At 41.9% G+C, this 23,972-nt stretch overlaps 1 long non-coding RNA gene across 1 annotated transcript in view; it reads right to left on the bottom strand.

Annotated features, from left to right (window-relative positions):
* Positions 1-19,635: 19,635 nt before the first annotated feature.
* LOC139178701 (uncharacterized) overlaps positions 19,636-23,972 on the bottom strand; it is an 88,208-nt gene continuing 83,871 nt past the window's right edge. The window contains exon 3 of the long non-coding RNA XR_011563187.1: positions 19,636-19,967. This is a non-coding gene — a long non-coding RNA (uncharacterized lncRNA). The remainder of the gene's footprint in view (positions 19,968-23,972) is intronic.

Genomic DNA, 23,972 nt, shown 5'->3' with positions numbered 1-23,972 from the left:
TTGAGGAAAATAACATAGTAAGTAATAGCCAGAGAGGTTCATAAAAAATAAAGCCTGTCAAAGCAACTTAATCCAGTTTTGGATATGCTAAGAAATTTGAGGAAGGTAATGGATGTTACGTTTAGGGAGGCCCTGCAGGTACCACCAGACCATTCATTTTGGACCCATCTTGTTGATGCCATTGCTGTTGTTCTCACACTTCTCAGCAGTGAAAGGCAGTTTTACTTGCACATTTAATATGTGGGGATAGGACCGTCATTTATTCCCTGTGACACCCCAGCATGGAATTTAGTTATTGGGTAAATGCAGTCTGCACCTAGAAGTACAAAGTAAATGCTACCTAAATGAGAATGAGAGGTAGAGATAATACTGGGACAAACTGGACTGACATCTTTTGGAAGAATTGTGTGTGGTTGGGGGGGGGGGGGCGGTGGCTGCGGTGTGTGGTGTGTGTCTGCAATTATCAGCATAAGTGATAATTGAGGCAAAACCAAATGTTTTTCTTTGAATTCTCATATCATTATAAAAAATATAAAAGAATGTGGAGAAAAGGCTCTGTTAAAAAATGTGCAGATCTGATCATCTCAGCAGGTCCTGCTGAAACCAAACATTGACTTCCCATTTCTCTTAGACCAAAATGCTTAGCCTGCCCAAAAGGTCTGCCTAGCTGGCCTGTACTTACCTCTCAGCCTTCCTCATTCCCCACTACTCCCCATCCTCCTCCTCCTCCTTCTGGGCTAGCCAGTTTCCCTGGCCGTCTTTCAGTTCTTCCAAGGCAACATGTTATTCTTGCCTCTGGGCCTTTGCACAGGCTATCCCTTCTTTCATTTACTTATTAATTCTTCAGCTTTCTACCCAAATCTCGCTTGGTGGAGTGGGAAACCTTTTTAACCTCTCAGACCATATGGTTCCCATTGTATTTTGCTCTGATAAAATTATATATCCTTCCCAGAAGTGGTGTTTTTGGAATGTTAATTTAATACTCATTTTAAATAATTAATATAGTCCTTCCCCACTAGACTATAAGCCCCACAAGAGGAGGGACTGACTAGGAGTTTTTTTCAAACTTGAAAAAAGCACAGTATCTGTGATCTGATAAAAGAAAAAAAAAACTAGAAATATATACACAGAGGAGTTCCCTTCATAAAGAGTTAACTGGAAAGAACATCTCTCCATCCTGAATATTATAATATTCTCCAGTCTTCTTTTCAAGTAGAATAATGGGGAAAAGTCTTTAATGAGGGTCTTGTTGACAGAGGTGTAAAAACACGAGGCAGCGAAAACTCAAATTGTTGAATTCTACATTTGCACATTACATTTACCTCTGATGTGTTCCAAAATTTCATTTCATGGTGATAATGAATCTGTGGGAAATTAGCATTCTATCGCTCTTCACATAAGAGTGTTAGTGAAGGTTTCCAAGCCCCGTATCGTGCAGGAAACGAAATGCTTTTCGGGTAACTAACTTTGTAACACATCCTTACTGCTTCAACAGTGTTCATCTTTACACCTTGGAGGGATGGAAACCTAGAATTAGAGAGAACCATCAAGTTGGAGACAACACTTTGTTCTAAAATCAATCACCGATGGGGAATGTTCTCTTTTTTAAAATAACGCTTGGATTTGAGATTTTTAAAAAATATGAATTTGTAAGTTCATAAGTAACCAAATGGCTTTATGTGAGGTTTCGATATAGTCAAGGTCACACAGAAATTAGTGATCCAGAGGAGACTAGAATTCAGCCTTCTAGATTCAGTCTATTGTTCTTTCACTAGTTCCTTCCTTCATTCAGCAGATGAGACCTGAAGGGCTCCCATGAGTCTGGTGCTGTGCTAAGCACTGTGGAAACAGAGATGAAGGACCTTTCCTTGTAGAATTCAGTACTCTATGGGAGAAAGCAGGCAAGAAGGAATGATTTCAGTACAGCTGTGATCAATGCTGCTTGTAACTACATCGGCTGGAGCCCCAGGCTGAATGCTCTCAGTGCTTCTCTGACTTCAGCTGTGACTGTGGTGGACAGCTCCAAGCCTGCTGGTGGCTTCCTGAGCAGGAGCTCGCTTAGCAGGGAGGGCTGTGACCGCCCTGAGGGGCAGCCCTCAAACAGAGGATGCTGCAAGTTGGTGGTATATGTCCCATCCTTCAGAAGGAAAAATCTGAGGGGCATTCTACGCAGTGCTTCAGAGTCCCCTGGAGACTGAGCCTCAGAGTCCACAGCAATAACCAGCTCAATAATGTGCCTTTTCTGGCTTTTTGTCCATCTGTGGCTCACTCTCTCCACTCCTCCACTCCTGCTTCCCAAGATCACCTTCCAAACAAGCTCCCTGCACCCAAGCCTTTGTTTCAGGCTCTGCTTTTAGAGGAGTGGATACCACCACATAGTAACAGTGAATGAGCATGTGAACAAATTAGTGAATGCAGAGGAGACACTAGGGCCAAGGTTGCAAACTGCAGCGTCTTTTGTTGGCTGTCCACAAGGTCACTGTCTACAGTGCATTGGTTTGTGTGTGTGTGTGTGTGTAAACCTCCTTGAAGATCATGTTGTTAAGTGTTGGGTGTGCATCCAGGTCAGAGGTGAATTGCTCTCCTAAAGAAATAGATACATATGTGTGGGAGGAAGAAGATTCAGGAGCAGAGAAGGCTGGGCTGGTGCACCAGTGGCCTAGATAGGAAATGGATGGAGATGGAAACAGTGAGCAGAGGAGAGGGTGTAAAAGATCTGGGTACTGAGGATTGCTTTTGGTAGGAGTGTTGTGGTGTGGTATAAAATCCCCTGATCTTTCCCCAGGCATAGACACTGGATGTCTGTGGACACTGACACTGGATTAGACTAGATACTGTGTGCCTCCCAAGCTGCTGGGACCATGCACACAGGACATGGTTGCAGAGTCACTTCTGTGACTCCACTCTGAGCTTGTGGGAATTACTGTTGCTTACAAGAATCCATACCAAACAAAGGGCACTGAATGAGAAATCAGAGGACAAAGGTGGAATAAAATGTCTGGTGAGGGCTAGCATTCCTTAGGCTTTTCTGTGAAAACTAGTGCTTATTTGCAAGTCATGCCTTACAGGACTGGAATAAAGATTTAGCCTCAGGGAAGTACTCCCAATCAACTGAAACTGGATCTGGTCATTCCCCTACGATGCTTTCTGTCATATTGAGATGCTATCTGCATCGGAGACCCAGCACCCAGCATGGTACCTGGCACACAGTGGTACTCAATATATATGTTTATGAAACACAACTGGAAGAAAGGAGGAAGGGAAAGAATCAGTAGTTAAACAATTAATACATCATCAATCAAAAGATTTTAACACTGGTGGAAACTCAGGATCAATGCACAGAACCCAGGAAATCAAATCTTCTGAGGACAAAGGCAATAACATAATTAAGGATCTCCTTGAACCCTGCAGTTGGAGATGGCTGTGGGGACTGAGGAGTCGGTGGAGGAAACACTGTTCCCGTGAAGAAGGTAGAAAAGGTGATTTTTTTTTTTCATTCAGAAAACATCAGTGGATAAGATGATGCTCTCTTATTGGTAACGAGACATGGGCTTCTTTCCAGAGAGTGACAGAGATCCTTCCAGCAAATCTTGTTGTCTTTGATGTGAGCTCTGCCGAGAAAATACCTTCCGCTGAGCAAGGATGGGAGAGAAATTTGAAGAAGGTGTTTTATGTTCTCCTTGTGTCTTTGATGTACACAAAGGATTTAGTCCTGGAAGATGAAGACTTTATCCATTTTCTTCTTGCTAAGGAGAGCTTTGTTCCACGTTTCCCTGTTGGGTATGATCCTGGTGAGCAGGTGACAGATAATTTTAGGATTTTCTCATTATCTAAGGAACCGTTACACAAGTCCCCACAGGCAACAGGTTGCACAGAAAAGCAAAAGTCATTGTAACACAAAAATATTTACTAATAAATATTAGTAATATTTAATAAATTAGTAATTTATTACAAATATTACTACTCTGGCTAAAATATGCCCTGTCAATTACAAATATCCATGTTACACTATAAATTCAAAGCAAATCAACTATGAAGACAATCTCAAATTCTTTTAAGGGATACAGTTTCATAAAGTCAATCAAGTGATCTGGGAGAAGCACTCCAAGTACAGGCAAAGCTTTTGGCAAACGACAAATCAGCCTACTTAAACTAGTTACCATCTGGCAGGGCAGGAGGGCGGGGGGAGAAAAATAAAGGGGATAACACAATAGCACTTCAAAAAGAAAATAATTGAATAGCAGAAAACGATATCCTTGGGGAAAATGACAAACACAAATATGTACCCCAGATGATCTCCATGATGAACTTTTTGCAAAACTTAAACATGAAGTGAAAGATTGAACTGTTATAAAATTTGTGTTGAAAATCATGCCCTCTAAACTCCTGTTTTATCCACCTTAAACATTAGTTCATACTTGTGATTATAAACTTCAAAATTACTTAACGTATTAAAGTGGGTTTTTAGAAAATACTTATTTATTTATTGGGCTCTGCCAGGTCTTAGTTGCAGCATGTGGGATCTAGTTCCCTGGTCTGGAAACTAGATTCCAGAAACCCCTTCCTCCTGTAATCTGACTTCCTTAATCAAGTCCACCATTGTTTCTCACTTGGATTATTACTAATACAATCACCTCCTATCGCTCCTGCCTCCCGGCTTGCCCTTCTCCAGTTCTTCCTCCTAGTTGTACCCAGATGGCAGGTTCTAAAATACAAACATGAGGATGTCACTCCTCTGCTTGCAGTCCTTTTAGGCAGCCCATCTACCCACTGTGTGCATGTGTCTCAGCATATCTTGCAACGCCTTCATCCATCTCTTTCCAACATCCTCAGCCCTTGTTCCTGTGCTGCTCTGCTCTTCGTTTCAGCTTCTCATCATCTCTAATGTACTATCGTGCCACAGATCTGGCCATTGCACAAGCCTAATGCCTACTCAGCTTTTGGTTCTCACCTTAGAGATCAATTCCTCCAGGAAGCCTTCCCAGATCACTTGGGTCTGCTGTGTCTCCCTTGTGGTCAGTCCCACAGCATCCTGCACTAACTGTACCGAAGCTCTTATGAAACAATATTATTATCAGTAATAGATGAGGGCGCTGGAACTGATACTTCAAGAATCTACAGCTCAGCATCTGGCCCAGAGTACACACCTTAGTCCTTGTGTGTGTGTGTCTTAGTTGCTCAGATACAACTGAGCAACTCTTTGTGACCCCATGCACTGTAGCTCACCAGGCTCCCATGTCCATGGAATTCTCCAGGCAAGAATACTGGAATGGGTTGCCATTCTCTTCTCCTGGGGATCTTTCCGACCCAGGAATCAGACTTGGGTCTTCCACATTGCAGGCAGATTCTTTACCATCTGAGCCACCAGAGAAGCCCACTTTAGTCCTTAGTATATGCTTAATTAAAGGAATGAATGAATAAGTGTAGCACCAAGCAAAGCAAAACAAAATTAACAGTGTCATGAAAGCAGTAAAGCCTTGCAATTAAACTGAGACATTTCCAAGTCTGGTAGGTAAAGAATATGAAAGTTAAGACATCAAAACTCTTCCCAGAGGTCATTTCTGGGGAGTGTGACTGGGACAGTGCAAAAAGGGAATTTCGCTTTTTTACTTTATATACCTAACAGTTGATATTGCTATAAGAATGCATTACCAGTGTAACAATTTTTTTTTAAATAAATGCCCATAACCAAGTATTTACTGTTAGTTATTAAATAGCCTCTGATCTTCTTGTCGGACATGACTTAGAGACTAAACAACAACAACAAAATCTTGTTTTTTTAATTTTATTAAAGTTGATTTACAATGTTGTGTTAATTTCAGGTGTACAGCCAAGTGATTCAGTTATACATATACATGTATTCGTTCTTTTCCAGATTTTTTTTTTTCTCGTATGGGTTATCACAGAATATTGAGTAGAATTCCCTGTGCTTTACAGTAGGTCCTTGTTGGTTATTTTATATATAGTAGTGTGTGTTCATTTGTAAGTCTGCTTCTGTTTTTTAAATAAACATTCATTTGTGTCATTTTTTAAAATTAGATTCCACATATAAGTGATATATATGGAAGGAAAAGGGCATTTTCCTTTCTCTAACTTACTCCACTTAGTATGATCATCTCTAGGTTCACCTGTGTTGCTGCAAATGACTTTCATGTTTATGGATGAGTAATATTCCACTGTGTATATATGACACATCTTCTTTATCAATTCCTTATCAATTCCTTCATCGATGGACATTTAGGCTTCCATGTCTTGGCTATTGTAAAAACAGTGCTGCAATGAACATTGGGGCGCACATATCTTTTCAGATTATGGTTTTCTCTAGATATATGCCCAGGAGTGGGATTGCTGGATCGTACAGTAGTTTGTAGTTTTTTAGAGAACCTCTATACTGTTCTCCACAGTGGCTGTACTGATTTACATTCCCACCACCAGTGTAGGAGGGCTCCCTTTTCTCCATACCCTCTCCAGCATTTATGTTTGTAGACTTTTTGATGATAGCCTCCTCTTCTTAATTTGAATAGTTCCATTTGTTAAGCTTTTCTCTAAAAAAAAAAACAAAAACAGAAAAACTTTAAAATGAAAGCTATCCTAAAAAAATGAAATGTTCTTAACAATTTTAGCTTACCTGTATGTTTATATAAAATCATCACAATTTCTGCTTGTCATGGAAAATTTTAGGATGTTCTGAATAATTGTGTGTAATGAGAATTTAATCTTGTTTCTTCAAGAGAGTGCAATTGACTTAGGGGGAAGAATATACATCTAGAGGGAAGGAACCTTTTTCACTGTATTATTATTCTGTACTATTATTCATTATTATTATCATTCTCTATTATTCAAAAACTTTCTAAGAAGCTCCTATTACCTTTATAATAAAATAAAAACTAATTAAAAATTTAAAAGTGAAAGCATTTTATGAAGCTTTTAAAAAATACATTAATATTCTTGGCAACTTTGCAAGGTAGATATAATCATCATTTTAAAGATGAAGAAACTGAGACTACAAGAAATTCTGTGACTTGTTTAAGGTCAAAGTGGTAATAAGGGGCAAACTGAGGACTCAACCCCAAATCTAATTTTAATGCCAAGATATAATTCTTTAAAAATGTAATATATTGTGTTTTCTTGTTTTATTAAACAAGTAAATAGTAGTTTGCTAGAGGATAAGTGTATTACTTTAGGGATGGAGAGAGATTTATTTTCTTAGTTTAAGGCAGTAGTAATGCTTAGGGATTCAAAATAAATGCTTTCCTTGACCAAGGTACCAAAGAGGAATCACATTAGCTGCCAAATTGAAAACAAATTTCCTCCTAACATTCTTATTAGTATCTTAAACCTATCATATTTCCTAAATATTCTTTCTTATCTTTACCAACAACAAAGCCTTAGACATAAAGCCTTAAATAGAGGAAGCAATCAATATTGACTTTAAATTTGTTAAAGTATAAATGTGCGTGTTTTATGTACATGTATGTGGATGTTTTCATACAAGTATTTGTATAGTGTAGAAAATATATATACCAGATGTTAACTGTTGTTATACTTGGCTAATGAAATTATAAATACTTTAATTTCTCTGGAATTTCCTGTATCTGTTAATTTGTCTAAAAATGGACAATTTACTAATTTGTAATAAGAAGAAAAAAGAGTGGGGATTGTTATGCAAGATAATGAGATTTATAAAGTCATAGTAACCATGTATACTGGCTCAGGAATAGACAAACTGATCAAAGAAACACAATACAAAGTGTAGAAATACACGTAGAAATTTGATATATGAGAGGTAATATGGTAGCCATGTGGGATCAGGGGAGGAGGCGAGATCATTCAATACATTGAACTGAAAAAAAAAAACAGTTATCCATAATAGAAAAATATGATTTTGGATCCCTAACTCAAATCATACTCAAAAGTCAATTACAGATAGAGTAAAGACTGAAACTCCAGAGGGAAACAGAAAAGATTGAGAGAAATTCTTAATTAGATATAAAGAGTGCTAATCATTAAAGAAAAGACTGATAAGCTCAATTCCATTAAAACTAAGAACTTATGCTAAGAATACCCTAAAGAAAGTGAAAAGACAAGTCAAAAGCAGGGAGAAAATATCTGAAAGGATACCAACACCATATTAGTCAGGGTCCTCCAACAAAAAGGAGATGTGTGTACATATGAGGAGATTTATGACAGGAATTGGCTCACATGATTATGGCAGCTCAGAAGTCTCACAATCTGCCTTCTGCAAGCTGGAGACTCAGAAAGGCTGGTGATGTAATTCAGTCTATTCCTGAGGGCCTGAGTACCAGGAACCTAGATGTCTTAGAACAGGAAATGATGGATGACCCAACACAAACAGAGAGCAAATTTTCTCTTTACATTTTCATTCTATCTAGTCCCTCAAAGGATTATGTGATGTTCACCCACCCAAAGAGGGTGATCTTATACTCAGTGTATGCATTCACACGCCAATCTCTTACAAAAACATCCTCACAGACACACCCAGAAATATATTATCAGCTATCTGTGAATCCTTTGGCCCAGTCAAGTTGACACATAAAATTAACTATCATCACCACCAACAGATTAGAGTAAAATACATATATATATATCAAATACTTCCCCACAAACCAATAGGAGAAAGCAAACAAATCAATAGAAAAGCAAGAGACATGAACAGACATCTCACAGAAAAGGAGACATTTATGGCCAATGAATACAAAAAGAGGCCATCAACCTTATTAGCAATCAGAAAATACAGATCAAGATCAAAATGCCATTTTATACCTAACAGCTTAAGAAAGGGGCTTCCCTGGTGGCTCCAATGGTAGAGAACCTGCTTACAATGCAGGAGACCCAGTTTCAATCCCTGGATGGGGAAGATCTCCTGGAGAAGGAAATTGCTTTTAAAAAAAACAAACAAAAAAAAAACACAAGAATACCAAGAGTAAGGGAGGATGCAAGTCAACAGGAAAGCTTACACATTCTGGTGGGAGTATACGTTATTACAGTCACTTTGGAGAATAATTTCATATTATTTGGTAAAGCTGAACATTCATTTATCTCCAATCCAGCATTTCTACTGCTGAGTGTGAATTCCTGAGAGAAAATCCTCTTTATGTGCCCATGAAGATGTGTTTGAGAAGGTCCACAAGAGAACTATTCATAACAGCAAAAAAAAAAAAAAAAAAAAGGAAAGGAAATGACTAAATTGAGCACTGAGAAGAGAACAGATAAAAGTAAGTTTCTAACATAGCCATCTGGCACATGGTAAACAATCAATAAATGGTAGCCGTTACCATTAGCCCTGAGTATCAGTTTCATCATGTTAAATACAGCAATAATAATACCTATTTTACAGTAACATATAAAGAATTAAATGAGAAACAGATGTAAGTCCTTGGCACACAGATAGCATTTGACAAATGTTACTGCCTCCTTATGGATCTGGGTGAAGTTCGGGAGCTATCAGCTTGGTAATGGAAGAGTGTGTATATGTGATGTTGCCCAGCAAGGCCTACCCTTAGCAGGCTTCCAAGGCTGGCTGTTTTTGTCTTGAAGAAACAAAGAGTATGCCTACTCCATGTCTGGAAAGCACCTTCTGACATGGTATTTTATACTATTGTTTCCATTGTACTGAGCTTTGAGAGGTAAGATGACTTGCCTCAGGTCATCCAGCTCAGAAGCAGGTATGGATTTGAACTCACACAATCTAATCCTCAATACCAGCACCCTCTGTGTACTAAGTCACTTCAACCGTGTCTGACTCTGTGTGACCCTATGGTCTGTAGCCCGCCAGGTGTCCAAGGGATTCTCCAGGCAAGAATAATGGAGGGAATTGCCATTTCCTTCTCCAGGGGATCTTCCCAACCCAGGGATTGAACCAAAGTCTCTTACTTCTTCTCCTGCATTGGCAGGCAGGTTCTTTACCCCTAGCGCCACCTGGGGAGTCCACCAGCACCCTCTACTGCTTTCCAAATGCTACCAGATCTCAACATCACCTCTAACAGAAAGGCAACATAATCTCAACTGGCAGGGATTCCAGAATCCTTCTTCCAGTTCCAGTTCCTGTCCCCACCTGAGGGGGAGTGTGTGTGTGTGTGTGTGTGTGTGTGTGTGTGTCTGTCCATGTTGGGAAAAGGAGAAGACCCAGTCTTGACAACCAATGAGTGACCCTGGAGCAAATGTCAGCTTGGAAGAGCAGAGGCCACAAATGGTTAATGGCATTATTCCCCAAAGGGCACCAGAAAGTCAAGTAAACTATTCTTGACCTTTCAGAAGCTATTATGAGGAAAACATAAAGAAACAATTCTGCGGGCTTAATGAAGGAACGCTGTGAAAAGTGTAATGGGCTATTTGTGAACATCTCAAAAGCATCATATAATTTGGCACAATTGGCAGTCTATTCTCCAGCAAGGCCAAGCAGTGTGTTGCTACTTTAGGCCCAAAGTGCCTTGGCAAAGCCAGGACCCCACCTCCATCCCTTCTCTAAAGCCCAGGGTGTCTATGATTTAATTTCCAAGGCTTAAACAGCAGCTGCTGAAACGAAATGTGGCACTGGCTCATTCATTTTCCCCAAGTGCTAAAATATGTTTTTTTGCTTCAAAATATGAGCCCTATTCAGGTTTTGGGTTTTTTTTCCCACTACACACACAGAGTTCTTCTTTTTAAAGTTACATTTTCAAGCAATTAGTTTATTCTATTGACTCAGCTCTTCATGGCTTTGGTGGGGGCTGGTGGAAGAATGAGGTGGTAGAGTACTTCATTATTTTTAAAAATGGTTATTGGCCATGCTTGGCTCTCATATTTCATTCCCAATTTCATAAGGACATTTAGTATGCAGAGTCTCTGAGTAAGACCATCAGCTGCCACGTTAGCACAATGGTTCTTTGGAGTCGTAACAGTATACTACAGAAATGATCCGTGGATTATATAAGCCTGTAAGGTCCAATACACTTACAGTTTTTAACCCTTCTCCATTATTTATTCCTCATTAGGCTTCCCCCTCCCTTTTTTCTGCTCTTAAATACAAATGCAAAATTAACACGCAAAGCCAGGAAGAGATACACCCAAAGTATGTTTAACTAGAGCTAAGAGAAGGCTAAGAAAATGATTCTACAAAAGCAATAATTTTCAGTTAACCCTGACCTTCAGCCTATGTTATGTCCTGGCAGAGTTTCTGTTCACATTTCATATTGCCTCCCAAATAGAGGAATAGGTGACTTTGGATGCCAGGGTTTCTAGCTTTCTGTAGTCTGTTCCACAGTCTGGGGAACTGTTGTATGACTTCAATAGTGTTTCTAAGTTGACTATGAAAGATTTGAGTCTATTTCAGATTCCCAGCTGTTCTAAAACTGAGTGATAAAGGTAGGAAGCAAAACTGGTTACTGTGTTCCAATAACATGCGCATTTGTAATCAACTTACTTAAAAGGTTAAAAATGGTTATTGGCTGTGTTCAGTTCCCAGATAGAAAACTTGGTCTTAAGATGCCAGAGATCAGTGGGCAGAGAGCAAACTGAAATATTCTCAGTGGCTCGAGCTGGGCCAGGACTAGAGTCCAGGTTTGCTGAAGCCATAAACAAAGGCAGCAAAGCGAGTTTAATAACAGAAACATGTCCTGGACAACTGTCACTGCTCATACTTGATTTAGATAATTCTTTACCAGCGGTACAGCCTTGCCCTTCACTTCTGACACCAGAGAATAGATTGTTTTCTTAGAAATGGAATATTCAAGTGAAAGGTATTTTTAGACATCTGTAGAAGTGCATCCACTAGGAACAGAGGGTTGACCATCAGCATTTATCATCTCTCCCTGTCAAAATCCAATAAATGATAGTGAAAGAATGAACCCATAACCAAGACAAGCACAGAAAGGAGGCCATCAATGAATAAGGCACCTGGACAAATTTCTGATGGATGGGTTGAGGGTAGGAGGCTGTTGATGGACAAAGAAAGAGCAAGGGAGTCGCTACAGAGTTTGCCCAGAGGAGACTCCACAGAAGGGAGACATGACTTAGGGGAGCCCTAAAGAAACCAGTCAGGATGGGCTGAGTCAGCAGAGGCTGGGAATGAGAAAGAGTTTGACTGAAAGTATTTTTGGAAGGACTATTCCCATCGGCTCCCTCTCTCACTTTTTCCCTTCCCAATCCTGCTGCAAACAGACCAGCACTAGGTTGATGGAGCAATTGTAGCTCCCACACTGCCTTGCAAGTCCTCCCGTCCCCAAGCAAGTAAAGCTCAGTGTTGCCCTCCTGCTGCCCTTTCCAACTGCAGAATTTTGCCCCCAGGCTGAAAAACTAGAGATTCTTATCTAAAGAAGCTGACTAACTGCCTAGAGAGGAAGAGATGCTTGGGCAGACACAGGTCCTACAGTACAAAATTACCCTTTGGCATTTGGGAACCTTGCTGAGAATCCACGCCCACACTGCTGAATTCATTCTCTCCCTGAAGTGAAATCAGCCCAGCAGGAATCCTTGCCCTTATCCTCAGAGCTTCCAGGAAGCCTGCCCATTCAAAGGCTAACAGTACAGAGACCTACCCAGGCCACAGCCAGTAGTCATCCCTGAGGTTGTCATCAGTGTCATCACCACCATCAAACACTATTGAACACTGACATCACTCTAAGATCAAAGTGTTAGTCACTCAGTCGTGTCCGACTCTTCGCAACCCTATGGACTATAGGAGCCCACCAGGTTCCTGTGCATAGGACTCTCCAGGCAAGATTACTGCAGTGGGTTGCCATGCCCTCCTTCAGAGGAATTTCCTGACCCAGGGATCAAATCCAGGTCTCCTGCATTGCAGGCGGATTCTTTACCGCTGAGCCACTGGAGAAGCCCAATAGAACTGTGGCAGTGTTTTTTTTAAGAACGTGTGCTCCCTTTAAAAAATTAAACACAGAATTATCAAATGATCCAGCAATTGCACTTCTCAGCATATACCCAAAGGAACTGAAAGGAGGGGTGCCGGGAGCCGGCATATTGCATATTGAGTGCATATTGCATATTGAGTGCAGCATTTTCCACAGCATCATCTTTCAGGATCTGGAATAGCTTAACTGGAATTCTATCACTGCCGGGAGCCAGTGTGAGGAGCTCCACCCATGACAAAGGTCATGAGGAAGGAGGCTCGGCATACGCAAAGGCGGGATCCAGCCTCAGGAGTCCCCTTGGAAATTCTCGAGTATCTACCCCCAAAACCAGAGTCTGCCTACTTTCTGCTTTGTGCTTTCACCTACACCTCTGACTTTATGGGGGGCTGTCCCCCACTACCTCTCTCTGAAAAAAGAGTTAGCTTACAGCTCCAGTTAATAATTCCTGGGTGTGACAGTGTTTAACCTACAAACTCCTTTGGAAATCCTCTAGCCTGCCTGAATAGGTTTTTCCGGCCACATGTGATTGTTCAGAGCCTCCCAACTGTGAGAGTCAGGAGATGTTCTAAACTGTCTAAACACAGATTCCTTTGAGCAGTTAAAAGATTGATTAGAAATTGTATTGGTGAAGGATTTTCACTTGTTGGGCCAATGTTTGCTGCTAAGTCTCCATATCCCTTACCTGCTGTGTCCCTGGCAGTGTATTGATTAATATAATTGGTGTAAATAGTAGCTTTAATGTTTGTAACCTTGGACCCTTGAGTTAATTCTTTTTCTTGTTATAGCCCACCACACCTTTGCTCTGTAGGAATGCAACTTTATCTAATGCTTTTGGAGGGTGGCTCCTGACCAATCACCTTTAGAGAAAAATAAGTTTTCTGAAGAAAGGGTCTTAAAATGTTAACAGGCCTCCGGGCCAAAAGATGATGCAAATCACCTAAGCTTTTGCATATGATAAGTTTGCAGGAAGAAAGCCTGGCTTGCTGCATGACTCTACCCCTTCCCCCATTATCCTCTATGCATAACTTAAGGTATAAAAACTACTTTGGAAAATAAAGTGCGGGCCTTGTTCACCGAAACTTGGTCTCACCATGTAGTTCTTTCTCTTACCTTCTGGCTGAATTATTCAGCCTCTTTTCTCCACTGAATTTCCTCACTGAGCTATCCTTATTCTATTACTCTTTATATCTTTGATAAATATTTAAATAAATAGGTCGCCTATGCCGTCTCTCCTTCGAATACCCTGGATCAGCTGGGGCTGGACCCCGGCAGAGGGGCTCGGGCAGATACTGGCACAGCCATGTTCACAGCAGCATTACTCACAATGGCTAAAGAACAGAAACAATCCAAGTACTCACTGCCTGAAGAATGGAAAAATAGAATATGGTATACGCATACGGTGGAATATTACTCAGCCTGAAAAAGGAAGGACATTCTGGCATATGCTACACCAGGATGAACCTTAAAAACATTACACTAATAGCCAGTCACAAAAGGACAAATATTGTATGACTCTACTTACGTAAGGTACTAAAGTAGTCAAATTCATATAAACAAAAAGTAGAATGGTGTTTGCCAGAGGCTGAGAGGTTGGGGGAATAAGGAGTCACTGTTTAATGGGTACAGAGTTTCATATGGAGAAGATGAAGTTCTGGAGATGGATGGTGGTAATGCTTGCACAGCACTGTGAGTGTATTTAACACTGCTGCTGCTGCTGCTAAGTTGCTTCAGTTGTGACCGACTCTGTGAGACCCCGTAGACGGGGGCCTACCAGGCTCCCCCGTCCCTGGGATTCTCCAGGCAAGAACACTGGAGTGGGTTGCCATTTCCTTCTCCAATGCATGAAAGTGAAAAGTGAAAGGGAGTTGCTCAGTCGTGTCCGACCCTCAGCGACCCCATGGACTGCAGCCTACCAGGCTCCTCCGTCCATGGGATTTTCCAGGCACGAGTACTGGAGTGGGGTGCCATTGCCTTCTCCGTATTTAACACTACTGAATCATATACATAAAAATGGTAAGAATGGTAAATTTTATATGTAATGTACCAATAAGAAACCTAACAACAAACCCACCCAAAATAATACAATTATTGAAATGTAAGCTCGTCTGTTAAATATATGAGGTATTAAAGATGAAATAATATATATTGCTTTAAAATCATGTGATGAGGGGAGAGGTTGAGGAATGTAAGGGAAATAGAGGGTGAGGGGTGCGAAGCTGACACAAGACTCTCCAAATACAAAATCACTGTTAACTGTGATGGTATATATGGGTGCATGATATGTGGATACTACTTTGTGTATGCTTGAAGTTTCCATGAAAGGAAAAAAACAGTTCATCTCATTTGACACACTGTACGGTTTGCAGTATCGTAAGTTTCCTGACCACAGGCTGAATTCATGCCTTTGGTAGTTAAAGCACAGAGTTCTAACCACTGGACAACCAGGGAATTCCCTTGAAAAATCTCATCCCAGTAGATAACAGGACAGTAGCTGTCATCGTATTTATTAAACTTTCAAAAAGAGACAGGGCCATGGAAGGAAGCTTTCCTCTCAGCCCATTCCACAATGCTCCTGAGAACATACCCAACTGCTCACCAGTAAGGATTTCACCCTCAGAGTCCCTTAGAGAACTCTCAGAACCTTTACTATCAGCAGCTGCCCACCCAAGGTGATTTCTAGGGTTGGGAGAAATAAAAAGTATTTCCTTCTAGTGAACTACCATGTACAGAAAACTGTTTCATCCTGTAATACAAAAAGGAAAATGGCAGAGAAGGTCCATATCAAGAATCTTACCTAAAAGGTACATCTGCTTCATGTCATGGGACTCATCAACTCAACAACCACAACAACAACAAAAAAAACATATTTTAAACTATAAAATTAAGGAATCCAGGTTGCTGTGAATGTATTTTTCCTGACCTTTCTCTCACACACACACGCACGCCATTTGCCTTGACCAAGCAATCACAATGAGTTGGGAACTGGTCACATAAGCAAAGAGTGAACACTCTACTCATCGCTTCATTTATTCATGTTTTAACAAGTATTTGCTGAGTACCATTGGTAACTAAGGCATAATATCAATATTGGGTGCTAGGTGATGTGCAGACCCACTCAAACCCTCAGAGCTGATGTGAAGATCAACTGAACTAAAGACGTTTGAGATTGAACAGATCCAGAAAGAAGCCTTTATTTACTTAGCTGTGCCCGGTCTTAGTTGTGGCATGCGGGATCTTTAGTTGTGGGATGCACTCTTGGTTGCAGCATGTAGGATCCAGTTCCCTGACCAGGGATAAGACCCAGATCTTGAGGGTGGTGTCTTAGCCACTAGACAGTCCACCAGGCAAGTCCCCAGAAAGCAACCTGTTTTGGAGCTTCACTTACCTGATTAAAGGCAGACACTCCTGGAAATGAGGCTGTCATAAATACCCTTTGGGGCAGCTTCACTCTGAAGAAGGGAACTTAGAGCAGAATTACCACAAATCTTCTCTTGGGGTGGCTTTTACTAACTAGAAAGAAGTGGGAGGTGAGTACTTGCACCTGCATTAACAAACATAATCACAAATTTTCTATCTCCCGTTTTGTTCTCCTAAAAGCCCATCCGTCTTTCCTGAAGAAAACTCATTTGTTCTTCCCATTAAATCTTTTGTCTCCCCTCCCTTTCCCATTATTCAGTAAATATATAAGCCCCTATCTTTGGCTGTTTGTTGAGTCACATTTTTTCTGTTAATTCCCACATCTATAAATGAATAAAAATCTGTCTTTTCTAGTGCTAATCTCTGTCAGTTTAATTCACAGGCCCTCAACCACTGAATTTAAGAGGGTAGAGTAAAAGTTTTTCCTCCCTGACAGTGACAAAGACAGAAAAATTCTGGCTCTCATGGAAACTGCATTCCATCAGGGAATATACACAGAAGGAGCAAATGCACAAATATTTATTTACATTTTATCATTATTGCCTGATCAAATAATGGGTCAGTTAAGAGTTGGATACAGAATGAAGTAAGCCAGAAAGAAAAAAACACCAGTACAGTATACTAACACATATATACGGAATTTAAGAAGGTGGTAACGATAACTCTGTATGTGTGACAGCAAAAGAGACACAGATGTATAGAACAGTCTTTTGGACTCTGTGGGGGAGGACGAGGGTGGGATGATTTGGGAGAATGGCATTGAAACATGTATATTATCATATATGAAACGAATCACCAGTCCAGTTTTGATGCATGATACAGGATGCTCGGGGCTGGTGCACTGGGATGATACAGAGGGATGGGATGGGAAGGGAGGTGGGGGGGGGGGGTGGGTTCAGGATGGGGAACACATGTACACCCATGGCAGATTCATGTCAATGTAAGGCAAAACCAATACAATATTGTAAAAATAAAATAAAAAATGAAATCAGAAAAAAAAAAAAAAGAGTTAGATTCCCCTGGTTAGCCTCAGTACAAGAAAACAATATGTTAATACTGGAGTCTCTTCTGATCAGTTGGATATATGTACATCATCACACTAGGTGGTCTAGAAAAGCCTCTCCAAGGAATGATACTTAGGCTGAGTCCAAAAACATGAAGAAAAAACAGTATTAGGAGACGTGGGGAGGAGCATTCCAAACAAAGGGAGGAAGGGAAACATCACACAAGACATGGCAGTGTTTGTGTGTGTAGAGGACTTCAGAATTTGTGAGGGTTACCACCGAAATCATGATTCTCTGTGATGGGTGAGGGATAGAGGATGGGAGAAACTCACACTTACAGACAAGTAAAGAGAGATTTAAAGTTAAATTGAGAGTAAAGTTGACAGAGGATATCCAAGATTAGGAGATCAAGTTAAGCATTAAACAGTAAATTCAACAACAAAGACCCGATGGTAGCTACAGACGTCAATTAGAAAGTAGGGGACTTCCCTGATGGTCCAGTGATTAAGACTCCACGCTTCCAATGCAGGGGTTGTAAATTCGATCCCCTTACACCCACTAAGGGGGGACTACGATCCCACATGATCCCACATGACTTGCAGCATACACAAATAATAGAAGTAGAAGCTATCTCACCCCATAGAAACTAGGGAGGGTTGAGACGCTAGGGGGCAGGGAAGAGTCCTTATAATTACTTCATCCCAAGGCCTTATAATTTCATCCTATAGTTGTCTTGAATCCTAAGGAGGGGCCAGATGAAGCTGAATCCACAGGCAGAAATATAAAGATCAGGTGCATTTATCAAGCCATGCAATACGGTTCACAAATATTTCACCCACTGTTGTGTTTTGGTTTCACTTTATAGGAAGAATATAGAAAGGCAGATTCACACATTAACTTCAGGACTCAAGAGAAATAATACTAAAAAGTAAAGTTTCATTAAATAAAGTCCTGATTTCCCCTGGAGACAGGCCCTAGAACCCTAGACTGTAGGCAGGGCTGCTTTATGCCATATATTTACATGCAGCACTGGAGGAAAGAGTCCGCAAGAACACAACTCCATTGTTCCTAGAATTTGGTTCATAGTTCTTCAGTGAAGACCTGGGCTTACTTTTTCTAAAGGAGAATGAATTTTATGTCATCTTCCAGGAAATGCAATATTTTAAGTTAACCTTATCACAGGAGGAATTCCTGGAAAAATATAATAAAATCCAACAGTTGGTGAATTCAAGCTGGAGGTCACCCTAATTAACACAGTAAAGAGTAAATGGAATGCAAACAATCCTATTTCACACTAAACAATTCAACATGGGGAATCATTTGAACATAATGACTCAAGGGTAGATTACATTCCCCCATGCATAGGTACAGCCCCCACTGACTACCAGCGGAGACACTGATGCAGATCCAGAAACAGTTTGAGACCTAGAGGCTGGTGAAATAAATTGTGTGAATCAATTTAAAATGCGGCCAGCTGTTTTTGCTCCAAAAATGAAAAGACAAGGGTGGGATGGGGGTGGGACTCCACAGAGCCCACGTGGCAGAAGACTGAGGTATACCCAGTTTTAAAGTCAGCCGTAAATTGGTGAACTTGACCTCTTTTCCTATCTTGCTATCTTTTTATTCTGTTTAAGGAAGAATGCATACCAATAAACTATTTCGTTTTTAAGCCTCTTCATTTTAAAGCACTCTGAGGAAAACAGAGATGGACTGACCTGAATGCTGATCTCAAGAAGTTCAAAACTTGGCTAATAAGAGAAATGATCTGTATGTGTACAAGATTAAACAGGGAGACATTCAGAAAATAGTCACAGATGTGTGAATAAAGTTGCCTACGGGGATTTCACGGAAGCCATTATTGTAGTGAAAAACTACTCAGCAGAGAGTAGTTAAGAGTCATACTTTTTAAATCATTCCCTATTACCTTTACTTTAGGCTGCACTGCTTGGCATGCGGGATCTTAGTTCCCCAGCCAGGGATTGAACCCTTGCCTCCTGTAGTGGAAGCACAGAATCTTATTAATAACTGGACTGGCAAGGAAGTCCCAGGATTGATACTTTTTTTAAAAAAAGTACCTATTATTAACGATGGACTAGTTTGCAGCGATTATATTAGTGTAGGAAAAAATATTTAAGGACTGGAAAACTGTTGATGAAATATTAAGTTTAAAAATAGCTAACCAAAAAAAATAAATAACATAAAAATATAAAAGTAGCTAACCAAATATTATGTACACTGTGCTCCATTTTTTAAAGAAAAAAATATTTTTGTTGATGCAGTCCAAACACAGGTTCGAAAAGAATTTCCAGACACATAGCATTTCAGAAGGGAGTGCGTTTATTAAGAGTAGAGATAAGGTGGGCACTGCGAGCACAGTGGGCCAACCTCCTCACAGACCAGGGAGAGTCGACTGTTTTCGTGAGTCAATAGCCAATTTTTATAGCCTCAAGACAAAGAAAATTCCTCCCGGAAGCGTGGCATTAGGTGATTGGTTAGGGGGCTACAGCATGTTCACTGGAGTGGGCACCTTTGCCTAATTTGGAGTCAGGAAGCTTATTAGGGATGATCAGGGGCTTTTGGCAACAGTTACAAAGGGACTCAGTTAGCTTCAGAGGTGACAGGTTCTGGGCTCCACTTCTGTGGTCTTGGTACAAGGCTTCACACCTTGGCCTGGTGATAACTAAAAGAGAAAAAAAAAATCAGAGTTATAGGGACAGAAATACAACACAGAGGAATTTACAAGAGGGAGAAAACGTCAGTGTGTTTCAACAAGGGTCTTCCCTAGTGGAGTTGCTTGAGCCAATAGAACGAGACCCAGGTTCAGTTCAGAAGAAAAGGTAAGTTCCAGTCTTAGATCAAAGAATGAAGAGGGGTGAGCTCTGGCTCTAGAGCACACGCAGTCCAGAAAGGCCTGGGTAGGGCTGCTTTATAGAGTTCTTGTTCCCAGGGACAGGCAAACTTCTTGTGGCTCGGGCGTAGAGGAGGACACAGGCAGGCACTACTGTGCTGCTTGTGGGTCCCAGTCACAGTGCCGGCCGCAGCGTCTCTGCACACAGCCCACTGCCACCATCTTGAATTGAGCGTCCCGCGGCTTCTGCACACAGCCCTCAGCTGAGGGGTCGGCACAGCCATTAAGCGCCAGGAGCTCTGGTCTTAAGTGCTGGCCAAGGCCTCTGCATGTGGCCCCCTATGAGCTAGTGAAACTAGACTAAGCACAAAGGAAAAGAAAGAGAAAAAAATGTCAGATTTTATTACCCAGATTCTACTTTTATTCTCTGGAAATTGTTAATGGGCTTTGCCAGTGACAAATCCCTCATCTGGCTTTCGTCCTGCTCCTCATTCTTGAGGGGCTCTCAAGGGGAGTGGTCTCCTGTAGCTGCTTCCTGCAGTCAAATTTTTCCTAAAGACTCTGGTATCTAGATCTATAGCATGTCTGCAGAGCACTCTGATGCTATATTCATTGCCAGGCCCTTTATCTCCTGGTCACATCTCTCTTGTTTTCCAGAAGAGAAGCTTCAGATTAGAGAGAGGTTCCCAGAAGCAGTTAGTCAAGAGTGTCCGTTGTTGCCCAAGGTTCTCTCTCTGGAGTTTGGTGCTTGGTTGTGGGGGTTCGGGGGGCAAGGGCGGGGGTTGTCTCTTCACTCAAGTGCTATGTCTCCATGGAGTGAACCCCAGCAGCTTCAGGACAGAATGGGTGATGGGATCACAAGTGGAGCCCATTCCATTCAGGAGTGAACGGGCCTTGCCGGCTGATGGTTTGTCAGGCTTTTAGGTCTCAGGCTGGGAGTCATGTGGGGCCAGGCTGGTGGGTGCCAGAGCACCTGAGGACCGTATTCCATGAGAGCTTTCATGGTTTCTTCTACCTGGAGGATACGCCTGAGTTGTTCCATTGCAACGGCTGTTCCTTCTCTTGGGCTTGGGTAATGGGCCTGCCACACAGGAGTTCAGAATGTCATCCACCTACTGATCTCTTAGGTCTTTTGCTTAAGCTTCCCCAAAGATGGTGCAGGAATTTTTGAGCACTTCAGAAGGGACTCTCCAGCAGTACTGTTGTTTTCCTGTGTGTCTGACTCCTGCCATTCAAAAGCCAGAATGTCTTGTCACTCTGGGCTAATGGAATACAGAAGACGATGTCTTTTTTTTTTTTTAAGGTTTTTTTTTTTTTTTTTTTTTTTACTTATTTTAGGCTATGCTGGGTCTTCATGACTGCAAGAGGGCTTTCTCAAATTGTGGGCTTCTCATTGCGATGGCTTCTCTTGTGTGGCACAGGCTGTAGGCATTTGGGCTTCAGTAGCTGTGGTACGTAGGCTCTGGAGCACAGGTTCTGTAGTTGTGGCACATGGGCTTAGTTGATCCACAGCATGTGAGATTTTACCGGACGAGCGATTGAATCCGTGTCCCCTGAATTGGCAGGTAGATTCTTAATCACTGGACCACCAAGGAAGCCCACAAAGGCATTTTAAAATGTAACACAGACTACCAGGCCCCTGTGGACAGCAGAGCAGCCTGGAGGGTGTAGATGGGATGTGTGCCCTCGGTGGCTTTCAGTACCATCCAGTATTCCCCACTGGGTTTCCTTACAGGGAGAATAACGGTATTACAGGCTGATTACCATGGTCTGATAAGGCCCTAATAGGGGCAGTGCCCAGCAAAGCCTCTTGATGGAGAAGGTACTGTTTTTTATTGATTCATGTATGTACTTCTCCAGTTATACAGATCAGAAGTGGTAAGTGGGATATGTACCTAGATAAGCCCTCCTTCTCCACTGGGAACCTGCCTCAAAAGGAGGTAGGTCCTTTGTACTTTCCCTGGTGGGTTGTTGGACCCTGGTTAGTAATCAGTCCCGCTTTGTGTAGTTGATTAACTGGCTATGGCAGAGGAGACTTGTATGGAGGGAATCCCTGGGGCCTAGGGCCCAGGTTGGGACACAGGAAGGAAGAGGGTAGGGAGGGAAGAGTAGAAGAAGGATTAATGAAGATATCAAGGTTCTCAGGGGGAGGGTCAAGCACTGGTATTATTGCAGTGGAGGAGAGCCCACATCCCTTTGGAATTTGTGTGTGTGTGTGTGTGTGTGTGTGTGTGTGTGTGTGTGTGCTGCACAGCATGTGGGATTTTAGTTCTCTAGGCAAGGATTGAACTCACAGCCCTTCCTTGCATTGGAAGTGTGGAGTCCTAATCACTGGGTTACCAGGGATGTCTGAGAAGGCCACTGTTCTAAGGCCTTAAAAAAAGACAAACATAGGGAATTTCATCCCATTTTTTGTCTTTGGCATGGCAGGTCCAACTGAAAACCGGTGTTTATTAGAGACCCATTGATGGACCAACTTTCCCCATCTCCAAGCCCCATACTGGGGCCAAGCAGTTAAAACATAGGAAGATAAAATGTTTTGGGGTTGATGTAATACTGGTTTCTCTATTGGTTTCTCTGAAGTGAGCTGGGGAGCTCACTTACCAATACTGTAATTCTGCAGGATACACCCCAAGGGGCTATCCTTTTGTATTGTAGACATTTGGTTTCCCATACCTTAGATCTTCTATTTTTGAATGTTTCCAACTACTGATTGAGGGCGGGGGAAGCAAATGTCTTAAGATTTGGCCCAAATAAGAATTCAGGTTTGGGAAATTTGGAACCAGCACCAAACTGTTAATGGATTCCTTGAAAGACCAATATAGGAAGCATCCAAATGTCATGAACTCTGATGTAACTGGGGTCTTTCTTGAATGTATAATGGCATGTGCTTGAGATAGGCAGAATGTCCCACAGGAGGTGAGACAGGACTGCCTCTTGGCCAGAGCAGCTTAGCCATCACCTTGGTCTGTTAGTGGGTGGCACACATGTCAGAAGTGGTGGTCTTCTCTTTCCTCCTTTTAGCCAAAAAGGAGGAGTTCATGGACTTCCCTGCGATGAGAGCTAAAAGTACAAGGAGTTCCCATGCAACACTCACCAGATCACTGGGGCAGCTGGTATTCTGTGTTGATAATGGGAGATGTACCTGGGGAACTTTAGTTGATAAAGAAAGGATCATCCCAGACAGGGAGAAGAGGTCAGACGGTGGGTGTTTCCTGTTCTTGCCAGCAGCTCACAGTGTTCCTGGATGATGGGGTTCCTGGTCTTGCAACCAGCTCACAGGGCTCCCCAGCTCACTTCAGAGAAACCAACCTGAGGTCAAGTCATAGGCAAACCTACCTTGGGAACATTCTGCATTCAAGCGTCCCTGGTGCCTTTTCTTCCAACTCAAAGTCAGTGTCCTTGTTTTGTTTTGTCAGGGGGTCCTAATTAGCTGGGATTTTCCCAGTCTTGTCTCCTAGCTCACAGGTCTGGCCACTTTCCTTTACCAAACTGAAAGTGACCATGGAGAATGCTATTGTTGGCTCCTGGAGGTCTGCAAGGTGGGCAACAGCCCTGACATGGCAACTAGTGTCTTGAACAGAGGACAGCACTACTGGTGAGGCAGAAGCAAGACTGCCATGGCTCCCTCACATCCACACGTCCCATCATCCCTAGGTATCTTCTATCACTGGAAGGCCAGCCAGAGGCAGCAGGGAGACATGCCTGAGTTTCAATCTCTGATCCCCAACGATGCCACAGTATGATCTGCACTCAAGGGAGTGCAGTCCAGATGACTCTGGGGGCTATGCTGTATGAGAACCACACCCGGGTATCAGGTTGCTGGGCAGAGTTGTT

The sequence above is a fragment of the Bos indicus genome, chromosome 22 (genome assembly GCF_029378745.1).
Source record: "Bos indicus isolate NIAB-ARS_2022 breed Sahiwal x Tharparkar chromosome 22, NIAB-ARS_B.indTharparkar_mat_pri_1.0, whole genome shotgun sequence".
NCBI classification, from domain to species: domain Eukaryota; kingdom Metazoa; phylum Chordata; class Mammalia; order Artiodactyla; family Bovidae; genus Bos; species Bos indicus.
This window is presented reverse-complemented; position numbering and strand designations above follow the sequence as displayed.